Here is a 22,685-nt window from a genome sequence, read left to right on the forward strand (position 1 = left end):
AACTCACACAGCCAGCCCCAAACACTCACCCAGAACTCACACAACCAGCCCCAAACACTCACACAGAACTCACACAGCCAGCCCCAAACACTCACCCAGAACTCACACAGCCAGCCCCAAACACTCACCCAGAACTCACACAGCCAGCCCAAAACACTCACCCAGAACTCACACAGCCAGCCCCAAACACTCACCCAGAACTCACACAGCCACCCCAAAACACTCACCCAGAACTCACACAGCCAGCCCCAAACACTCACCCAGAACTCACACAGCCAGCCCCAAACACTCACCCAGAACTCACACGGCCTGCACCAAACACTCACCCAGAACTCACACAGCCATCCCCAAAACACTCACCCAGAACTCACACAGCCACCCACAAACACTCACCCAGAACTCACACAGCCAGCCCCAAACCCTCACCAAGAACTCACACAGCCAGCCCCAAACACTCACCCAGGACTCACACAGCAAGCACCAAACCATCACCCAGAACTCACACAGCCAGCCCCAAACCCTCACCCAGAACTCACACAGCCAGCCCCAAACCCTCACCCAGAACTCACACAGCCAGCTCCAAACCCTCACCCAGGACTCACACAGCCAGCCCCAAACACTCACCCAGAACTCACACAGCCAGCTCCAAACCCTCACCCAGAGCTCACACAGCCAGCCTCAAACACTCACCCAGAACTCACACAACCAGCCCCAAACAGTCACCCAGAACTCACACAGCCAGCCCCAAACCCACACCCAGAACTCACACAGCCAGCCTCAAACACTCACCCAGAACTCACACAGCCAGCCTCAAACACTCACCCAGAACTCACACAACCAGCCCCAAACACTCACCCAGAACTCACACAGCCAGCCCCAAACACTCACCCAGAACTCACACGGCCTGCACCAAACACTCACCCAGAACTCACACAGCCATCCCCAAAACACTCACCCAGAACTCACACAGCCAGCCCCAAACCCTCACCCAGAACTCACACAGCCAGCCCCAAACACTCACCCAGGACTCACACAGCAAGCACCAAACCATCACCCAGAACTCACACAGCCAGCCCCAAACCCTCACCCAGAACTCACACAGCCAGCCCCAAACCCTCACCCAGAACTCACACAGCCAGCTCCAAACCCTCACCCAGGACTCACACAGCCAGCCCCAATCCCTCATCCAGCACACACACAGCCAGCCCCAAATACTCACCCAGAACTCACACAGCCAGTCCCAAATCCTCACCTAAAACTCACACAGCCAGCCCCAAACACTCACCCAGAACTCACACAGCCAGCCCCAAACATTCACCCAGAACACACACAGCCAGACCCAAACACTCACCGAGAACTCACACAGCCAGCCCCAAACACTCACCAGGAACTCACACAGCCAGCCCCAGCACTCACCCAGAACTCACACAGCCAGCCCCAAACACTCACCCAGAACTCACACAGCCAGCCCCAAACACTCACCCAGAACTCACACAACCAGCCCCAAACACTCACACAGAACTCACACAGCCAGCCCCAAACACTCACCCAGAACTCACACAGCCAGCCCCAAACACTCACCCAGAACTCACACAGCCAGCCCAAAACACTCACCCAGAACTCACACAGCCAGCCCCAAACACTCACCCAGAACTCACACAGCCAGCCCCAAACACTCACCCAGAACTCACACGGCCTGCACCAAACACTCACCCAGAACTCACACAGCCATCCCCAAAATACTCACCCAGAACTCACACAGCCACCCACAAACACTCACCCAGAACTCACACAGCCAGCCCCAAACCCTCACCCAGAACTCACACAGCCAGCCCCAAACACTCACCCAGGACTCACACAGCAAGCACCAAACCATCACCCAGAACTCACACAGCCAGCCCCAAACCCTCACCCATAACTCACACAGCCAGCCCCAAACCCTCACCCAGAACTCACACAGCCAGCTCCAAACCCTCACCCAGGACTCACACAGCCAGCCCCAAACACTCACCCAGAACTCACACAGCCAGCTCTAAACCCTCACCCAGAGCTCACACAGCCAGCCTCAAACACTCACCCAGAACTCACACAACCAGCCCCAAACAGTCACCCAGAACTCACACAGCCAGCCCCAAACCCACACCCAGAACTCACACAGCCAGCCTCAAACACTCACCCAGAACTCACACAGCCAGCCCCAAACACTCACCCAGAACTCACACAACCAGCCCCAAACACTCACCCAGAAAACACACAGCCAGCCCCAAACACTCACCCAGAACTCACACGGCCTGCACCAAACACTCACCCAGAACTCACACAGCCATCCCCAAAACACTCACCCAGAACTCACACAGCCACCCACAAACACTCACCCAGAACTCACACAGCCAGCCCCACACCCTCACCCAGAACTCACACAGCCAGCGCAAAACACTCACCCAGGACTCACACAGTAAGCACCAAACCATCACCCAGAACTCACACAGCCAGCCCCAAACCCTCACCCAGAACTCACACAGCCAGCCCCAAACCCTCACCCAGAACTCACACAGCCAGCTCCAAACCCTCACCCAGGACTCACACAGCCAGCCCCAAACACTCACCCAGAACTCACACAGCCAGCTCTAAACCCTCACCCAGAGCTCACACAGCCAGCCTCAAACACTCACCCAGAACTCACACAACCAGCCCCAAACAGTCACCCAGAACTCACACAGCCAGCCCCAAACCCACACCCAGAACTCACACAGCCAGCCTCAAACACTCACCCAGAACTCACACAGCCAGCCCCAAACACTCACCCAGAACTCACACAACCAGCCCCAAACACTCACCCAGAAAACACACAGCCAGCCCCAAACACTCACCCAGAACTCACACGGCCTGCACCAAACACTCACCCAGAACTCACACAGCCATCCCCAAAACACTCACCCAGAACTCACACAGCCACCCACAAACACTCACCCAGAACTCACACAGCCAGCCCCACACCCTCACCCAGAACTCACACAGCCAGCGCAAAACACTCACCCAGGACTCACACAGTAAGCACCAAACCATCACCCAGAACTCACACAGCCAGCCCCAAACCCTCACCCAGAACTCACACAGCCAGCCCCAAACCCTCACCCAGAACTCACACAGCCAGCTCCAAACCCTCACCCAGGACTCACACAGCCAGCCCCAAACACTCACCCAGAACTCACACAGCCAGCTCCAAACCCTCACCCAGAGCTCACACAGCCAGCCTCAAACACTCACCCAGAACTCACACAACCAGCCCCAAACAGTCACCCAGAACTCACACAGCCAGCCCCAAACCCACACCCAGAACTCACACAGCCAGCCTCAAACATTCACCCAGAACTCACACAGCCAGCCCCAAACACTCACCCAGAACTCACACAACCAGCCCCAAACACTCACCCAGAACTCACACAGCCAGCCCCAAACACTCACCCAGAACTCACACGGCCTGCACCAAACACTCACCCAGAACTCACACAGCCATCCCCAAAACACTCACCCAGAACTCACACAGCCAGCCCCAAACCCTCACCCAGAACTCACACAGCCAGCCCCAAACACTCACCCAGGACTCACACAGCAAGCACCAAACCATCACCCAGAACTCACACAGCCAGCCCCAAACCCTCACCCAGAACTCACACAGCCAGCCCCAAACCCTCACCCAGAACTCACACAGCCAGCTCCAAACCCTCACCCAGGACTCACACAGCCAGCCCCAAACCCTCATCCAGCACACACACAGCCAGCCCCAAATACTCACCCAGAACTCACACAGCCAGTCCCAAATCCTCACCTAAAACTCACACAGCCAGCCCCAAACACTCACCCAGAACTCACACAGCCAGCCCCAAACATTCACCCAGAACACACACAGCCAGACCCAAACACTCACCGAGAACTCACACAGCCAGCCCCAAACACTCACCAGGAACTCACACAGCCAGCCCCAGCACTCACCCAGAACTCACACAGCCAGCCCCAAACACTCACCCAGAACTCACACAGCCAGCCCCAAACACTCACCCAGAACTCACACAACCAGCCCCAAACACTCACACAGAACTCACACAGCCAGCCCCAAACACTCACCCAGAACTCACACAGCCAGCCCCAAACACTCACCCAGAACTCACACAGCCAGCCCAAAACACTCACCCAGAACTCACACAGCCAGCCCCAAACACTCACCCAGAACTCACACAGCCAGCCCCAAACACTCACCCAGAACTCACACGGCCTGCACCAAACACTCACCCAGAACTCACACAGCCATCCCCAAAACACTCACCCAGAACTCACACAGCCACCCACAAACACTCACCCAGAACTCACACAGCCAGCCCCAAACCCTCACCCAGAACTCACACAGCCACCCACAAACACTCACCCAGAACTCACACAGCCAGCCCCAAACCCTCACCCAGAACTCACACAGCCAGCCCCAAACACTCACCCAGAACTCACACGGCCTGCACCAAACACTCACCCAGAACTCACACAGCCAGCCCCAAACACTCACCCAGAACTCACACGGCCTGCACCAAACACTCACCCAGAACTCACACAGCCATCCCCAAAACACTCACCCAGAACTCACACAGCCACCCACAAACACTCACCCAGAACTCACACAGCCAGCCCCAAACCCTCACCAAGAACTCACACAGCCAGCCCCAAACACTCACCCAGGACTCACACAGCAAGCACCAAACCATCACCCAGAACTCACACAGCCAGCCCCAAACCCTCACCCAGAACTCACACAGCCAGCCCCAAACCCTCACCCAGAACTCACACAGCCAGCTCCAAACCCTCACCCAGGACTCACACAGCCAGCCCCAAACACTCACCCAGAACTCACACAGCCAGCTCCAAACCCTCACCCAGAGCTCACACAGCCAGCCTCAAACACTCACCCAGAACTCACACAACCAGCCCCAAACAGTCACCCAGAACTCACACAGCCAGCCCCAAACCCACACCCAGAACTCACACAGCCAGCCTCAAACATTCACCCAGAACTCACACAGCCAGCCCCAAACACTCACCCAGAACTCACACAACCAGCCCCAAACACTCACCCAGAACTCACACAGCCAGCCCCAAACACTCACCCAGAACTCACACGGCCTGCACCAAACACTCACCCAGAACTCACACAGCCATCCCCAAAACACTCACCCAGAACTCACACAGCCAGCCCCAAACCCTCACCCAGAACTCACACAGCCAGCCCCAATTACTCACCCAGGACTCACACAGCAAGCACCAAACCATCACCCAGAACTCACACAGCCAGCCCCAAACCCTCACCCAGAACTCACACAGCCAGCCCCAAACCCTCACCCAGAACTCACACAGCCAGCTCCAAACCCTCACCCAGGACTCACACAGCCAGCCCCAAACCCTCATCCAGCACACACACAGCCAGCCCCAAATACTCACCCAGAACTCACACAGCCAGTCCCAAATCCTCACCTAAAACTCACACAGCCAGCCCCAAACACTCACCCAGAACTCACACAGCCAGCCCCAAACATTCACCCAGAACACACACAGCCAGACCCAAACACTCACCGAGAACTCACACAGCCAGCCCCAAACACTCACCAGGAACTCACACAGCCAGCCCCAGCACTCACCCAGAACTCACACAGCCAGCCCCAAACACTCACCCAGAACTCACACAGCCAGCCCCAAACACTCACCCAGAACTCACACAACCAGCCCCAAACACTCACACAGAACTCACACAGCCAGCCCCAAACACTCACCCAGAACTCACACAGCCAGCCCCAAACACTCACCCAGAACTCACACAGCCAGCCCAAAACACTCACCCAGAACTCACACAGCCAGCCCCAAACACTCACCCAGAACTCACACAGCCAGCCCCAAACACTCACCCAGAACTCACACGGCCTGCACCAAACACTCACCCAGAACTCACACAGCCATCCCCAAAACACTCACCCAGAACTCACACAGCCACCCACAAACACTCACCCAGAACTCACACAGCCAGCCCCAAACCCTCACCCAGAACTCACACAGCCAGCCCCAAACACTCACCCAGGACTCACACAGCAAGCACCAAACCATCACCCAGAACTCACACAGCCAGCCCCAAACCCTCACCCAGAACTCACACAGCCAGCCCCAAACCCTCACCCAGAACTCACACAGCCAGCTCCAAACCCTCCCCCAGGACTCACACAGCCAGCCCCAAACACTCACCCAGAACTCACACAGCCAGCTCCAAACCCTCACCCAGAGCTCACACAGCCAGCCTCAAACACTCACCCAGAACTCACACAACCAGCCCCAAACAGTCACCCAGAACTCACACAGCCAGCCCCAAACCCACACCCAGAACTCACACAGCCAGCCTCAAACACTCACCCAGAACTCACACAGCCAGCCCCAAACACTCACCCAGAACTCACACAACCAGCCCCAAACACTCACCCAGAACTCACACAGCCAGCCCCAAACACTCACCCAGAACTCACACGGCCTGCACCAAACACTCACCCAGAACTCACACAGCCATCCCCAAAACACTCACCCAGAACTCACACAGCCACCCACAAACACTCACCCAGAACTCACACAGCCAGCCCCAAACCCTCACCCAGAACTCACACAGCCAGCCCCAAACACTCACCCAGGACTCACACAGCAAGCACCAAACCATCACCCAGAACTCACACAGCCAGCCCCAAACCCTCACCCAGAACTCACACAGCCAGCCCCAAACCCTCACCCAGAACTCACACAGCCAGCTCCAAACCCTCACCCAGGACTCACACAGCCAGCCCCAAACACTCACCCAGAACTCACACAGCCAGCTCCAAACCCTCACCCAGAGCTCACACAGCCAGCCTCAAACACTCACCCAGAACTCACACAACCAGCCCCAAACAGTCACCCAGAACTCACACAGCCAGCCCCAAACCCACACCCAGAACTCACACAGCCAGCCTCAAACACTCACCCAGAACTCACACAACCAGCCCCAAACAGTCACCCAGAACTCACACAGCCAGCCCCAAACACTCACCCAGAACTCACACAGCCAGCTCCAAACCCTCACCCAGAACTCACACAGCCAGCCCCAAACACTCACCCAGAACTCACACAGTCAGCCCCAAACACTCACCCAGAACTCACACAGCCAGCCCCAAATCCTCACCTAAAACTCACACAGCCAGCCCCAAACACTCACCCAGAACTCACACAGCCAGCCCCAAACATTCACCCAGAACACACACAGCCAGCCCCAAACACTCACCGAGAACTCACACAGCCAGCCCCAAACACTCACCAGGAACTCACACAGCCAGCCCCAGCACTCACCCAGAACTCACACAGCCAGCCCCAAACACTCACCCAGAACTCACACAGCCAGCCCCAAACACTCACCCAGAACTCACACAACCAGCCCCAAACACTCACACAGAACTCACACAGCCAGCCCCAAACACTCACCCAGAACTCACACAGCCAGCCCCAAACACTCACCCAGAACTCACACAGCCAGCCCAAAACACTCACCCAGAACTCACACAGCCAGCCCCAAACACTCACCCAGAACTCACACAGCCAGCCCCAAACACTCACCCAGAACTCACACGGCCTGCACCAAACACTCACCCAGAACTCACACAGCCATCCCCAAAACACTCACCCAGAACTCACACAGCCACCCACAAACACTCACCCAGAACTCACACAGCCACCCACAAACACTCACCCAGAACTCACACAGCCAGCCCCAAACCCTCACCCAGAACTCACAAAGCCAGCCCCAAACACTCACCCATGACTCACACAGCAAGCACCAAACCATCACCCAGAACTCACACAGCCAGCCCCAAACCCTCACCCAGAACTCACACAGCCAGCCCCAAACCCTCACCCAGAACTCACACAGCCAGCTCCAAACCCTCACCCAGGACTCACACAGCCAGCCCCAAACACTCACCCAGAACTCACACAGCCAGCTCCAAACCCTCACCCAGAGCTCACACAGCCAGCCTCAAACACTCACCCAGAACTCACACAACCAGCCCCAAACAGTCACCCAGAACTCACACAGCCAGCCCCAAACCCACACCCAGAACTCACACAGCCAGCCTCAAACACTCACCCAGAACTCACACAACCAGCCCCAAACAGTCACCCAGAACTCACACAGCCAGCCCAAACACTCACCCAGAACTCACACAGCCAGCTCCAAACCCTCACCCAGAACTCACACAGCCAGCCCCAAACACTCACCCAGAACTCACACAGTCAGCCCCAAACACTCACCCAGAACTCACACATCCAGCCCCAAATCCTCACCTAAAACTCACACAGCCAGCCCCAAACACTCACCCAGAACTCACACAGCCAGCTCCAAACATTCACCCAGAACTCACACAGCCAGCCCCAAACACTCACCGAGAACTCACACAGCCAGCCCCAAACACTCACCAGGAACTCACACAGCCAGCCCCAGCACTCACCCAGAACTCACACAGCCAGCCCCAAACACTCACCCAGAACTCACACAGCCAGCCCCAAACACTCACCCAGAACTCACACAACCAGCCCCAAACACTCACACAGAACTCACACAGCCAGCCCCAAACACTCACCCAGAACTCACACAGCCTCCCCCAAACACTCACCCAGAACTCACACAGCCAGCCCCAAACACTCACCCAGAACTCACACAGCCAGCCCCAAACCCTCACCCAGAACTCACACAGCCAGCCCCAAACACTCACCCAGAACTCACACAGCCAGCCCCAAACACTCACCCAGAACTCACACAGCCAGCCTCAAACACTCACCCAGAACTCACACGGCCAGCACCAAACACTCACCCAGAACTCACACAGCCAGCCCCAAACACTCACCCAGAACTCACACAGCCAGCCCTAAACACTCACCCAGAACTCACACAGCCAGCCCTAAACACTCACCCAGAACTCACACAGCCAGCCTCAAACACTCACCCAGAACTCACACGGCCAGCACCAAACACTCACCCAGAACTCACACAGCCAGCCCCAAACCCTCACTCAGCACTCACACAGCCAGCTCCAAACCCTCACCCAGAACTCACACAGCCAATCTCAAACACTCACCCAGAACTCACACAACCAGCCCCAAACAGTCACCCAGAACTCACACAGCCAGCCCCAAACCCTCACCCACAACTCACACAGCCAGCCTCAAACACTCACCCAGAACTCACACAGCCAGCTCCAAACCCTCACCCAGAACTCACACAGTCAGCCCCAAACCCTCACCCAGAACTCACACAGCCAGCCCCAAATCCTCATCTAAAACTCAAACAGCCAGCCCCAACACTCACCCAAAACTCACACAGCCCGCCCCAAACACTCACCCAGAACTCCCACAGCCAACCCCAAACACTCACCCAGAACTCACACAGCCAGCCCCAAACACTCACCCAGAACTCACACAGCCAGCCCCAAGCACTCACCCAGAACTCACACGGCCTGCACCAAACACACACCCAGAACTCACACAGCCACCAACAAAACACTCACCCAGAACTCACACAGCCACCCACAAACACTCACCCTGAACTCACACAGCCAGCCCCAAACCCTCAACCAGAACTCACACAGCCAGCCCCATACACTCACCCAGGATTCACACAGCAAGCATCAAACCATCACCCAGAACTCACACAGCCAGCCCCAAACCCTCACCCAGAACTCACACAGCCAGCCCCAAACCCTCACCCAGAACTCACACAGCCAGCCCCAAACCCACACCCAGCACTCACACAGCCAGCCCCAAACACTCACCCAGAACTCACACAGCCAGCCCCAAATCCTCACCTAAAACTCACTCAGCCAGCCCCAAACACTCACCCAGAACTCACACAGCCAGCCCCAAACACTCACCCAGAACTCACAGAGCCAGCCCCAAGCACTCACCGAGAACTTACACAGCCAGCCCCAAACACTCACCCAGAACTCACACAGCCAGCCCCAGCACTCACCCAGAACTCACACAGCCAGCCCCAAACAGTCACCCAGAACTCACACAGCCAGCCCCAAACACTCACCCAGAACTCACACAACCAGCCCCAAACACTCACCCAGAACTCACACAGCCAGCCCCAAACATTCACCCAGAACGCACACAGCCAGCCCCAAACACTCACCGAGAACTCACACAGCCAGCCCCAAACACTCACCAGGAACTCACACAGCCAGCCCCAGCACTCACCCAGAACTCACACAGCCAGCCCCAAACCCACACCCAGAACTCACACAGCCAGCCTCAAACACTCACCCAGAACTCACACAACCAGCCCCAAACAGTCACCCAGAACTCACACAGCCAGCCCCAAACACTCACCCAGAACTCACACAGCCAGCTCCAAACCCTCACCCAGAACTCACACAGCCAGCCCCAAACACTCACCCAGAACTCACACAGTCAGCCCCAAACACTCACCCAGAACTCACACAGCCAGCCCCAAATCCTCACCTAAAACTCACACAGCCAGCCCCAAACACTCACCCAGAACTCACACAGCCAGCCCCAAACATTCACCCAGAACACACACAGCCAGCCCCAAACACTCACCGAGAACTCACACAGCCAGCCCCAAACACTCACCAGGAACTCACACAGCCAGCCCCAGCACTCACCCAGAACTCACACAGCCAGCCCCAAACACTCACCCAGAACTCACACAGCCAGCCCCAAACACTCACCCAGAACTCACACAACCAGCCCCAAACACTCACACAGAACTCACACAGCCAGCCCCAAACACTCACCCAGAACTCACACAGCCAGCCCCAAACACTCACCCAGAACTCACACAGCCAGCCCAAAACACTCACCCAGAACTCACACAGCCAGCCCCAAACACTCACCCAGAACTCACACAGCCAGCCCCAAACACTCACCCAGAACTCACACGGCCTGCACCAAACACTCACCCAGAACTCACACAGCCATCCCCAAAACACTCACCCAGAACTCACACAGCCACCCACAAACACTCACCCAGAACTCACACAGCCACCCACAAACACTCACCCAGAACTCACACAGCCAGCCCCAAACCCTCACCCAGAACTCACAAAGCCAGCCCCAAACACTCACCCATGACTCACACAGCAAGCACCAAACCATCACCCAGAACTCACACAGCCAGCCCCAAACCCTCACCCAGAACTCACACAGCCAGCCCCAAACCCTCACCCAGAACTCACACAGCCAGCTCCAAACCCTCACCCAGGACTCACACAGCCAGCCCCAAACACTCACCCAGAACTCACACAGCCAGCTCCAAACCCTCACCCAGAGCTCACACAGCCAGCCTCAAACACTCACCCAGAACTCACACAACCAGCCCCAAACAGTCACCCAGAACTCACACAGCCAGCCCCAAACCCACACCCAGAACTCACACAGCCAGCCTCAAACACTCACCCAGAACTCACACAACCAGCCCCAAACAGTCACCCAGAACTCACACAGCCAGCCCCAAACACTCACCCAGAACTCACACAGCCAGCTCCAAACCCTCACCCAGAACTCACACAGCCAGCCCCAAACACTCACCCAGAACTCACACAGTCAGCCCCAAACACTCACCCAGAACTCACACATCCAGCCCCAAATCCTCACCTAAAACTCACACAGCCAGCCCCAAACACTCACCCAGAACTCACACAGCCAGCTCCAAACATTCACCCAGAACTCACACAGCCAGCCCCAAACACTCACCGAGAACTCACACAGCCAGCCCCAAACACTCACCAGGAACTCACACAGCCAGCCCCAGCACTCACCCAGAACTCACACAGCCAGCCCCAAACACTCACCCAGAACTCACACAGCCAGCCCCAAACACTCACCCAGAACTCACACAACCAGCCCCAAACACTCACACAGAACTCACACAGCCAGCCCCAAACACTCACCCAGAACTCACACAGCCTCCCCCAAACACTCACCCAGAACTCACACAGCCAGCCCCAAACACTCACCCAGAACTCACACAGCCAGCCCCAAACCCTCACCCAGAACTCACACAGCCAGCCCCAAACACTCACCCAGAACTCACACAGCCAGCCCCAAACACTCACCCAGAACTCACACAGCCAGCCTCAAACACTCACCCAGAACTCACACGGCCAGCACCAAACACTCACCCAGAACTCACACAGCCAGCCCCAAACACTCACCCAGAACTCACACAGCCAGCCCTAAACACTCACCCAGAACTCACACAGCCAGCCCTAAACACTCACCCAGAACTCACACAGCCAGCCTCAAACACTCACCCAGAACTCACACGGCCAGCACCAAACACTCACCCAGAACTCACACAGCCAGCCCCAAACCCTCACTCAGCACTCACACAGCCAGCTCCAAACCCTCACCCAGAACTCACACAGCCAATCTCAAACACTCACCCAGAACTCACACAACCAGCCCCAAACAGTCACCCAGAACTCACACAGCCAGCCCCAAACCCTCACCCACAACTCACACAGCCAGCCTCAAACACTCACCCAGAACTCACACAGCCAGCTCCAAACCCTCACCCAGAACTCACACAGTCAGCCCCAAACCCTCACCCAGAACTCACACAGCCAGCCCCAAATCCTCATCTAAAACTCAAACAGCCAGCCCCAACACTCACCCAAAACTCACACAGCCAGCCCCAAACACTCACCCAGAACTCCCACAGCCAACCCCAAACACTCACCCAGAACTCACACAGCCAGCCCCAAACACTCACCCAGAACTCACACAGCCAGCCCCAAGCACTCACCCAGAACTCACACGGCCTGCACCAAACACACACCCAGAACTCACACAGCCACCAACAAAACACTCACCCAGAACTCACACAGCCACCCACAAACACTCACCCTGAACTCACACAGCCAGCCCCAAACCCTCAACCAGAACTCACACAGCCAGCCCCATACACTCACCCAGGATTCACACAGCAAGCATCAAACCATCACCCAGAACTCACACAGCCAGCCCCAAACCCTCACCCAGAACCCACACAGCCAGCCCCAAACCCTCACCCAGAACTCACACAGCCAGCCCCAAACCCACACCCAGCACTCACACAGCCAGCCCCAAACACTCACCCAGAACTCACACAGCCAGCCCCAAATCCTCACCTAAAACTCACTCAGCCAGCCCCAAACACTCACCCAGAACTCACACAGCCAGCCCCAAACACTCACCCAGAACTCACAGAGCCAGCCCCAAGCACTCACCGAGAACTTACACAGCCAGCCCCAAACACTCACCCAGAACTCACACAGCCAGCCCCAGCACTCACCCAGAACTCACACAGCCAGCCCCAAACAGTCACCCAGAACTCACACAGCCAGCCCCAAACACTCACCCAGAACTCACACAACCAGCCCCAAACACTCACCCAGAACTCACACAGAAAGCCCCAAACACTGACCCAGAACTCACACAGCCAGACCCAAACACTCACCCAGAACTCACACCGCCAGCCCCAATCCCTCACCCAGAACTCACACAGCCAGCCCCAATCCCTCACCCAGAACTCACACATCCAGCCCCAAACACTCACACAGAACTCACACAGCCAGCTCCAAACACTCACGCAGAACTCACACAGCCAGCCCCAAAACCTCACCCAGAACTCACACAGCCAGCCCCAAACACTCACCCAGAAACTCACACAGCCAGCCCCAAACACTCACCCAGAACTCACACAGCCAGCCCCAAACACTCACCCAGAACTCACACAGCCAGCCCCAAACACTCACCCAGAACTCACACAGCCAGCCCCAAACACTCTCCCAGAACTCACATGGCCAGCACAAAATACTCACCCAGAACTCACACAGCCACCCCAAACAGTCACCCAGAACTCACACAGCCAGCCCCAAACACTCACCCAGAACTCACACAGCCAGCTCCAAACCCTCACCCAGAACTCACACAGCCAGCCCCAAACACTCACCCAGAACTCACACAATCAGCCCCAAACACTCACCCAGAACTCACACAGCCAGCCCCAAATCCTCACCTAAAACTCACTCAGCCAGCCCCAAACACTCACCCAGAACTCACACAGCCAGCCCCAAACACTCACCCAGAACTCACAGAGCCAGCCCCAAGCACTCACCGAGAACTTACACAGCCAGCCCCAAACACTCACCCAGAACTCACACAGCCAGCCCCAGCACTCACCCAGAACTCACACAGCCAGCCCCAAACAGTCACCCAGAACTCACACAGCCAGCCCCAAACACTCACCCAGAACTCACACAACCAGCCCCAAACACTCACCCAGAACTCACACAGAAAGCCCCAAACACTGACCCAGAACTCACACAGCCAGCCCCAAACACTCACCCAGAACTCACACCGCCAGCCCCAATCCCTCACCCAGAACTCACACAGCCAGCCCCAATCCCTCACCCAGAACTCACACATCCAGCCCCAAACACTCACACAGAACTCACACAGCCAGCTCCAAACACTCACGCAGAACTCACACAGCCAGCCCCAAAACCTCACCCAGAACTCACACAGCCAGCCCCAAACACTCACCCAGAAACTCACACAGCCAGCCCCAAACACTCACCCAGAACTCACACAGCCAGCCCCAAACACTCACCCAGAACTCACACAGCCAGCCCCAAACACTCACCCAGAACTCACACAGCCAGCCCCAAACACTCTCCCAGAACTCACATGGCCAGCACAAAATACTCACCCAGAACTCACACAGCCACCCCCAAACACTCACCCAGAACTCACACAACCAGCCCCAAACACTCACCCAGAACTCACACGGCCAGCACCAAACACTCACCCAGAACTCACACAGCCAACAACAAACCCTCACCCAGAACTCACACAGCCAGCCCCAAACACTCACCCAGAACTAACACAGCCAGCCCCAAACACTCACCCAGAACTCACACGGCCAGCACCAAACACTCACCCAGAACTCACACAGCAAGCCCCAAACCCTCACCCAGAACTCACACAGCCAGCCCCAAACACTCACCCAGAAATAACACAGCCAGCCCCAAACACTCACCCAGAACTCACACGGCCAGCCCCAAACACTCACCCAGAACTCACACAACCAGCCCCAAACACTCACCCAGAACTCACACAGAAAGCCCCAAACACTGACCCAGAACTCACACAGCCAGCCCCAAACACTCACCCAGAACTCACACCGCCAGCCCCAATCCCTCACCCAGAACTCACACAGCCAGCCCCAAACACTCTCCCAGAACTCACATGGCCAGCACAAAATACTCACCCAGAACTCACACAGCCACCCCCAAACAGTCACCCAGAACTCACACAGCCAGCCCCAAACACTCACCCAGAACTCACACAGCCAGCTCCAAACCCTCACCCAGAACTCACACAGCCAGCCCCAAACACTCACCCAGAACTCACACAATCAGCCCCAAACACTCACCCAGAACTCACACAGCCAGCCCCAAATCCTCACCTAAAACTCACTCAGCCAGCCCCAAACACTCACCCAGAACTCACACAGCCAGCCCCAAACACTCACCCAGAACTCACAGAGCCAGCCCCAAGCACTCACCGAGAACTTACACAGCCAGCCCCAAACACTCACCCAGAACTCACACAGCCAGCCCCAGCACTCACCCAGAACTCACACAGCCAGCCCCAAACAGTCACCCAGAACTCACACAGCCAGCCCCAAACACTCACCCAGAACTCACACAACCAGCCCCAAACACTCACCCAGAACTCACACAGAAAGCCCCAAACACTGACCCAGAACTCACACAGCCAGCCCCAAACACTCACCCAGAACTCACACCGCCAGCCCCAATCCCTCACCCAGAACTCACACAGCCAGCCCCAATCCCTCACCCAGAACTCACACATCCAGCCCCAAACACTCACACAGAACTCACACAGCCAGCTCCAAACACTCACGCAGAACTCACACAGCCAGCCCCAAAACCTCACCCAGAACTCACACAGCCAGCCCCAAACACTCACCCAGAAACTCACACAGCCAGCCCCAAACACTCACCCAGAACTCACACAGCCAGCCCCAAACACTCACCCAGAACTCACACAGCCAGCCCCAAACACTCACCCAGAACTCACACAGCCAGCCCCAAACACTCTCCCAGAACTCACATGGCCAGCACAAAATACTCACCCAGAACTCACACAGCCACCCCCAAACACTCACCCAGAACTCACACAACCAGCCCCAAACACTCACCCAGAACTCACACGGCCAGCACCAAACACTCACCCAGAACTCACACAGCCAACAACAAACCCTCACCCAGAACTCACACAGCCAGCCCCAAACACTCACCCAGAACTAACACAGCCAGCCCCAAACACTCACCCAGAACTCACACGGCCAGCACCAAACACTCACCCAGAACTCACACAGCAAGCCCCAAACCCTCACCCAGAACTCACACAGCCAGCCCCAAACACTCACCCAGAAATAACACAGCCAGCCCCAAACACTCACCCAGAACTCACACGGCCAGCCCCAAACACTCACCCAGAACTCACACAACCAGCCCCAAACACTCACCCAGAACTCACACAGAAAGCCCCAAACACTGACCCAGAACTCACACAGCCAGCCCCAAACACTCACCCAGAACTCACACCGCCAGCCCCAATCCCTCACCCAGAACTCACACAGCCAGCCCCAATCCCTCACCCAGAACTCACACATCCAGCCCCAAACACTCACACAGAACTCACACAGCCAGCTCCAAACACTCACGCAGAACTCACACAGCCAGCCCCAAAACCTCACCCAGAACTCACACAGCCAGCCCCAAACACTCACCCAGAAACTCACACAGCCAGCCCCAAACACTCACCCAGAACTCACACAGCCAGCCCCAAACACTCACCCAGAACTCACACAGCCAGCCCCAAACACTCACCCAGAACTCACACAGCCAGCCCCAAACACTCTCCCAGAACTCACATGGCCAGCACAAAATACTCACCCAGAACTCACACAGCCACCCCCAAACACTCACCCAGAACTCACACAACCAGCCCCAAACACTCACCCAGAACTCACACGGCCAGCACCAAACACTCACCCAGAACTCACACAGCCAACAACAAACCCTCACCCAGAACTCACACAGCCAGCCCCAAACACTCACCCAGAACTAACACAGCCAGCCCCAAACACTCACCCAGAACTCACACGGCCAGCACCAAACACTCACCCAGAACTCACACAGCAAGCCCCAAACCCTCACCCAGAACTCACACAGCCAGCCCCAAACACTCACCCAGAAATAACACAGCCAGCCCCAAACACTCACCCAGAACTCACACGGCCAGCACCAAACACTCACCCAGAACTCGCACAGCCAGCCCCAAACACTTACCCAGAACTCACACAGCCAGCCCCAAACCCTCACCCAGAACTCACACAGCCAGCTCCAAACCCTCACCCAGAAATCACACAGCCAGCCTCAAACACTCACCCAGAACTCACACAACCAGCCCCAAACAGTCACCCAGAACTCACACAGCCAGCCCCAAACACTCACCCAGAACTCACACAGCCAGCTCCAAACCCTCACCCAGAACTCACACAGCCAGCCCCAAACACTCACCCAGAACTCACACAATCAGCCCCAAACACTCACCCAGAACTCACACAGCCAGCCCCAAATCCTCACCTAAAACTCACTCAGCCAGCCCCAAACACTCACCCAGAACTCACACAGCCAGCCCCAAACACTCACCCAGAACTCACAGAGCCAGCCCCTAGCACTCACCGAGAACTTACACAGCCAGCCCCAAACACTCACCCAGAACTCACACAGCCAGCCCCAGCACTCACCCAGAACTCACACAGCCAGCCCCAAACAGTCACCCAGAACTCACACAGCCAGCCCCAAACACTCACCCAGAACTCACACAACCAGCCCCAAACACTCACCCAGAACTCACACAGAAAGCCCCAAACACTCTCCCAGAACTCACATGGCCAGCACCAAACACTCACCCAGAACTCACACAGCCACCCCGAAACACTCACCCAGAACTCACACAGCCAGCCCCAAACACTCACCCAGAACTCACACGGCCAGCACCAAACACTCACCCAGAACTCACACAGATAGCGACAAACCCTCACCCAGAACTCACACAGCCAGCCCCAAACACTGACCCAGAACTCACACAGCCAGCCCCAAACACTCACCCAGAACTCACACAGCCAGCCCCAATCCCTCACCCAGAACTCACACATCCAGCCCCAAACACTCACACAGAACTCACACAGCCAGCCCCAAACACTCACCCAGAACTCACACAGCCAGCTCCAAACACTCACCCAGAACTCACACAGCCAGCCCCAAAACCTCACCCAGAACTCACACAGCCAGCCCCAAACACTCACCCAGAACTCACACAGCCAGCCCCAAACACTCTCCCAGAACTCACATGGCCAGCACAAAATACTCACCCAGAACTCACACAGCCACCCCCAAACACTCACCCAGAACTCACACGGCCAGCACCAAACACTCACCCAGAACTCACACAGCAAGCCCCAAACCCTCACCCAGAACTCACACAGCCAGCCCCAAACACTCACCCAGAAATAACACAGCCAGCCCCAAACACTCACCCAGAACTCACACGGCCAGCACCAAACACTCACCCAGAACTCACACAGCCAGCCCCAAACACTTACCCAGAACTCACACAGCCAGCCCCAAACACTCACCCAGAACGCACACGGCCAGCCCTAATCTCTCACCCAGAACTCATACAGCCATCTCCAAACCCTCACCCAAAACTCACACAGCCAGCCCCAAACACTCACCCAGAACTCACACAGCCAGCCCCAAATCCTCACCTAGAACTCACACAGCCAGCCCCAATCACTCACCCAGAACTCACACAGCCAGCCCCAAACACTCACCCAGAACTCACACAGCCAGCCCCAAACACTCACCCAGAACTCACACAGCCAGCCCCAAACACTCACCCAGAACTCACACCGCCAGCTCCAAACCCTCACCCAGAACTCACACAGCCAGCCTCAAACACTCACCCAGAACTCACACAACCAGCCCCAAACAGTCACCCAGAACTCACACAGCCAGCCCCAAACCCACACCCAGAACTCACACAGCCAGCCCCAAACCCTCATTCAGCACTCACACAGCCAGCCCCAAACACTCACCCAGAACTCACACAGCCAGCCCCAAACCCTCACCCAGAACTCACACAGCCAGCTCCAAACCCTCACCCAGAACTCACACAGCCAGCCTCAAACACTCACCCAGAACTCACACAGCCAGCTCCAAACCCTCACCCAGAACTCACACAACCAGCCCCAAACAGTCACCCAGAACTCACACAGCCAGCCCCAAACACTCACCCAGAACTCACACAGCCAGCTCCAAACCCTCACCCAGAACTCACACAGCCAGCCCCAAACACTCACCCAGAACGCACACAGCCAGCCCCAAACACTCACCCAGAACTCACACAGCCAGCCCCAAACACTCACCGAGAACTTACACAGCCAGCCCCAAACACTCACCCAGAACTCACACAGCCAGCCCCAGCACTCACCCAGAACTCACACAGCCAGCCCCAAACAGTCACCCAGAACTCACACAGCCAGCCCCAAACACTCACACAGAACTCACACAACCAGCCCCAAACACTCACCCAGAACTCACACAGAAAGCCCCAAACAGTCTCCCAGAACTCACATGGCCAGCACCAAACACTCACCCAGAACTCACACAGCCACCCCGAAACACTCACCCAGAACTCACACAGCCAGCCCCAAACACTCACCCAGAACTCACACGGCCAGCACCAAACACTCACCCAGAACCCACACAGATAGCGACAAACCCTCACCCAGAACTCACACAGCCAGCCCCAAACACTGACCCAGAACTCACACAGCCAGCCCCAAACACTCACCCAGAACTCAAACCGCCAGCCCCAATCCCTCACCCAGAACTCACACAGCCAGCCCCAATCCCTCACCCAGAACTCACACATCCAGCCCCAAACACTCACACAGAACTCACACAGCCAGCCCCAAACACTCACCCAGAACTCACACAGCCAGCTCCAAACACTCACCCAGAACTCACACAGACAGCCCCAAAACCTCACCCAGAACTCACACAGCCAGCCCCAAACACTCACCCAGAAACTCAAACAGCCAGCCCCAAACACTCACCCAGAACTCACACAGCCAGCCCCAAACACTCTCCCAGAACTCACATGGCCAGCACAAAATACTCACCCAGAACTCACACAGCCACCCCCAAACACTCACCCAGAACTCACACAACCAGCCCCAAACACTCACCCAGAACTCACACGGCCAGCACCAAACACTCACCCAGAACTCACACAGCCAACAACAAACCCTCACCCAGAACTCACACAGCCAGCCCCAAACACTCACCCAGAACTCACACAGCCAGCCCCAAACACTCACCCAGAACTCACACGGCCAGCACCAAACACTCACCCAGAACTCACACAGCAAGCCCCAAACCCTCACCCAGAACTCACACAGCCATCCCCAAACACTCACCCAGAAATAACACAGCCAGCCCCAAACACTCACCCAGAACTCATACAGCCAGCCCCAAATACTTACCCAGAACTCACACAGCCAGCCCCAAACACTCACCCAGAACGCACACGGCCAGCCCTAATCTCTCACCCAGAACTCATACAGCCATCTCCAAACCCTCACCCAGAACTCACACAGCCAGCCCCAAACACTCACCCAGAACTCACACAGCCAGCCCCAAACCCTCACCCAGAACTCACACAGCCAGCCCCAAATCCTCACCTAGAACTCACACAGCGAGCCCCAAACACTCACCCAGAACTCACACAGCCAGCCCCAAACACTCACCCAGAACTCACACAGCCAGCCCCAGCACTCACCCAGAACTCACACAGCCAGCCCCAAACACTCACCCAGAACTCACACAGCCAGCTCCAAACCCTCACCCAGAACTCACACAGCCAGCCCCAAACACTCACCCAGAACGCACACGGCCAGCCCTAATCTCTCACCCAGAACTCATACAGCCATCTCCAAACCCTCACCCAGAACTCACACAGCCAGCCCCAAACACTCACCCAGAACTCACACAACCAGCCCCAAACAGTCACCCAGAACTCACACAGCCAGCCCCAAACCCACACCCAGAACTCACACAGCCAGCCCCAAACCCTCATTCAGCACTCACACAGCCAGCCCCAAACACTCACCCAGAACTCACACAGCCAGCCCCAAACCCTCACCCAGAACTCACACAGCCAGCTCCAAACCCTCACCCAGAACTCACACAGCCAGCCTCAAACACTCACCCAGAACTCACACAGCCAGCCCCAAACACTCACCCAGAAATAACACAGCCAGCCCCAAACACTCACCCAGAACTCACACGGCCAGCACCAAACACTCACCCAGAACTCGCACAGCCAGCCCCAAACACTTACCCAGAACTCACACAGCCAGCCCCAAACCCTCACCCAGAACTCACACAGCCAGCTCCAAACCCTCACCCAGAAATCACACAGCCAGCCTCAAACACTCACCCAGAACTTACACAACCAGCCCCAAACAGTCACCCAGAACTCACACAGCCAGCCCCAAACACTCACCCAGAACTCACACAGCCAGCTCCAAACCCTCACCCAGAACTCACACAGCCAGCCCCAAACACTCACCCAGAACTCACACAATCAGCCCCAAACACTCACCCAGAACTCACACAGCCAGCCCCAAATCCTCACCTAAAACTCACTCAGCCAGCCCCAAACACTCACCCAGAACTCACACAGCCAGCCCCAAACACTCACCCAGAACTCACAGAGCCAGCCCCAAGCACTCACCGAGAACTTACACAGCCAGCCCCAAACACTCACCCAGAACTCACACAGCCAGCCCCAGCACTCACCCAGAACTCACACAGCCAGCCCCAAACAGTCACCCAGAACTCACACAGCCAGCCCCAAACACTCACCCAGAACTCACACAACCAGCCCCAAACACATTCACCCAGAACTCACACAGAAAGCCCCAAACACTCTCCCAGAACTCACATGGCCAGCACCAAACACTCACCCAGAACTCACACAGCCACCCCGAAACACTCACCCAGAACTCACACAGCCAGCCCCAAACACTCACCCAGAACTCACACGGCCAGCACCAAACACTCACCCAGAACTCACACAGATAGCGACAAACCCTCACCCAGAACTCACACAGCCAGCCCCAAACACTGACCCAGAACTCACACAGCCAGCCCCAAACACTCACCCAGAACTCACACAGCCAGCCCCAATCCCTCACCCAGAACTCACACATCCAGCCCCAAACACTCACACAGAACTCACACAGCCAGCCCCAAACACTCACCCAGAACTCACACAGCCAGCTCCAAACACTCACCCAGAACTCACACAGCCAGCCCCAAAACCTCACCCAGAACTCACACAGCCAGCCCCAAACACTCACCCAGAACTCACACAGCCAGCCCCAAACACTCTCCCAGAACTCACATGGC

This window comes from Petromyzon marinus, chromosome 24, assembly GCF_048934315.1.
Source record: "Petromyzon marinus isolate PM22_M1 ecotype Great Lakes invasive population chromosome 24, UKy_Petmar_22M1.pri1.0, whole genome shotgun sequence".
In the NCBI taxonomy this organism is placed as follows: Eukaryota; Metazoa; Chordata; class Hyperoartia; order Petromyzontiformes; family Petromyzontidae; genus Petromyzon; species Petromyzon marinus.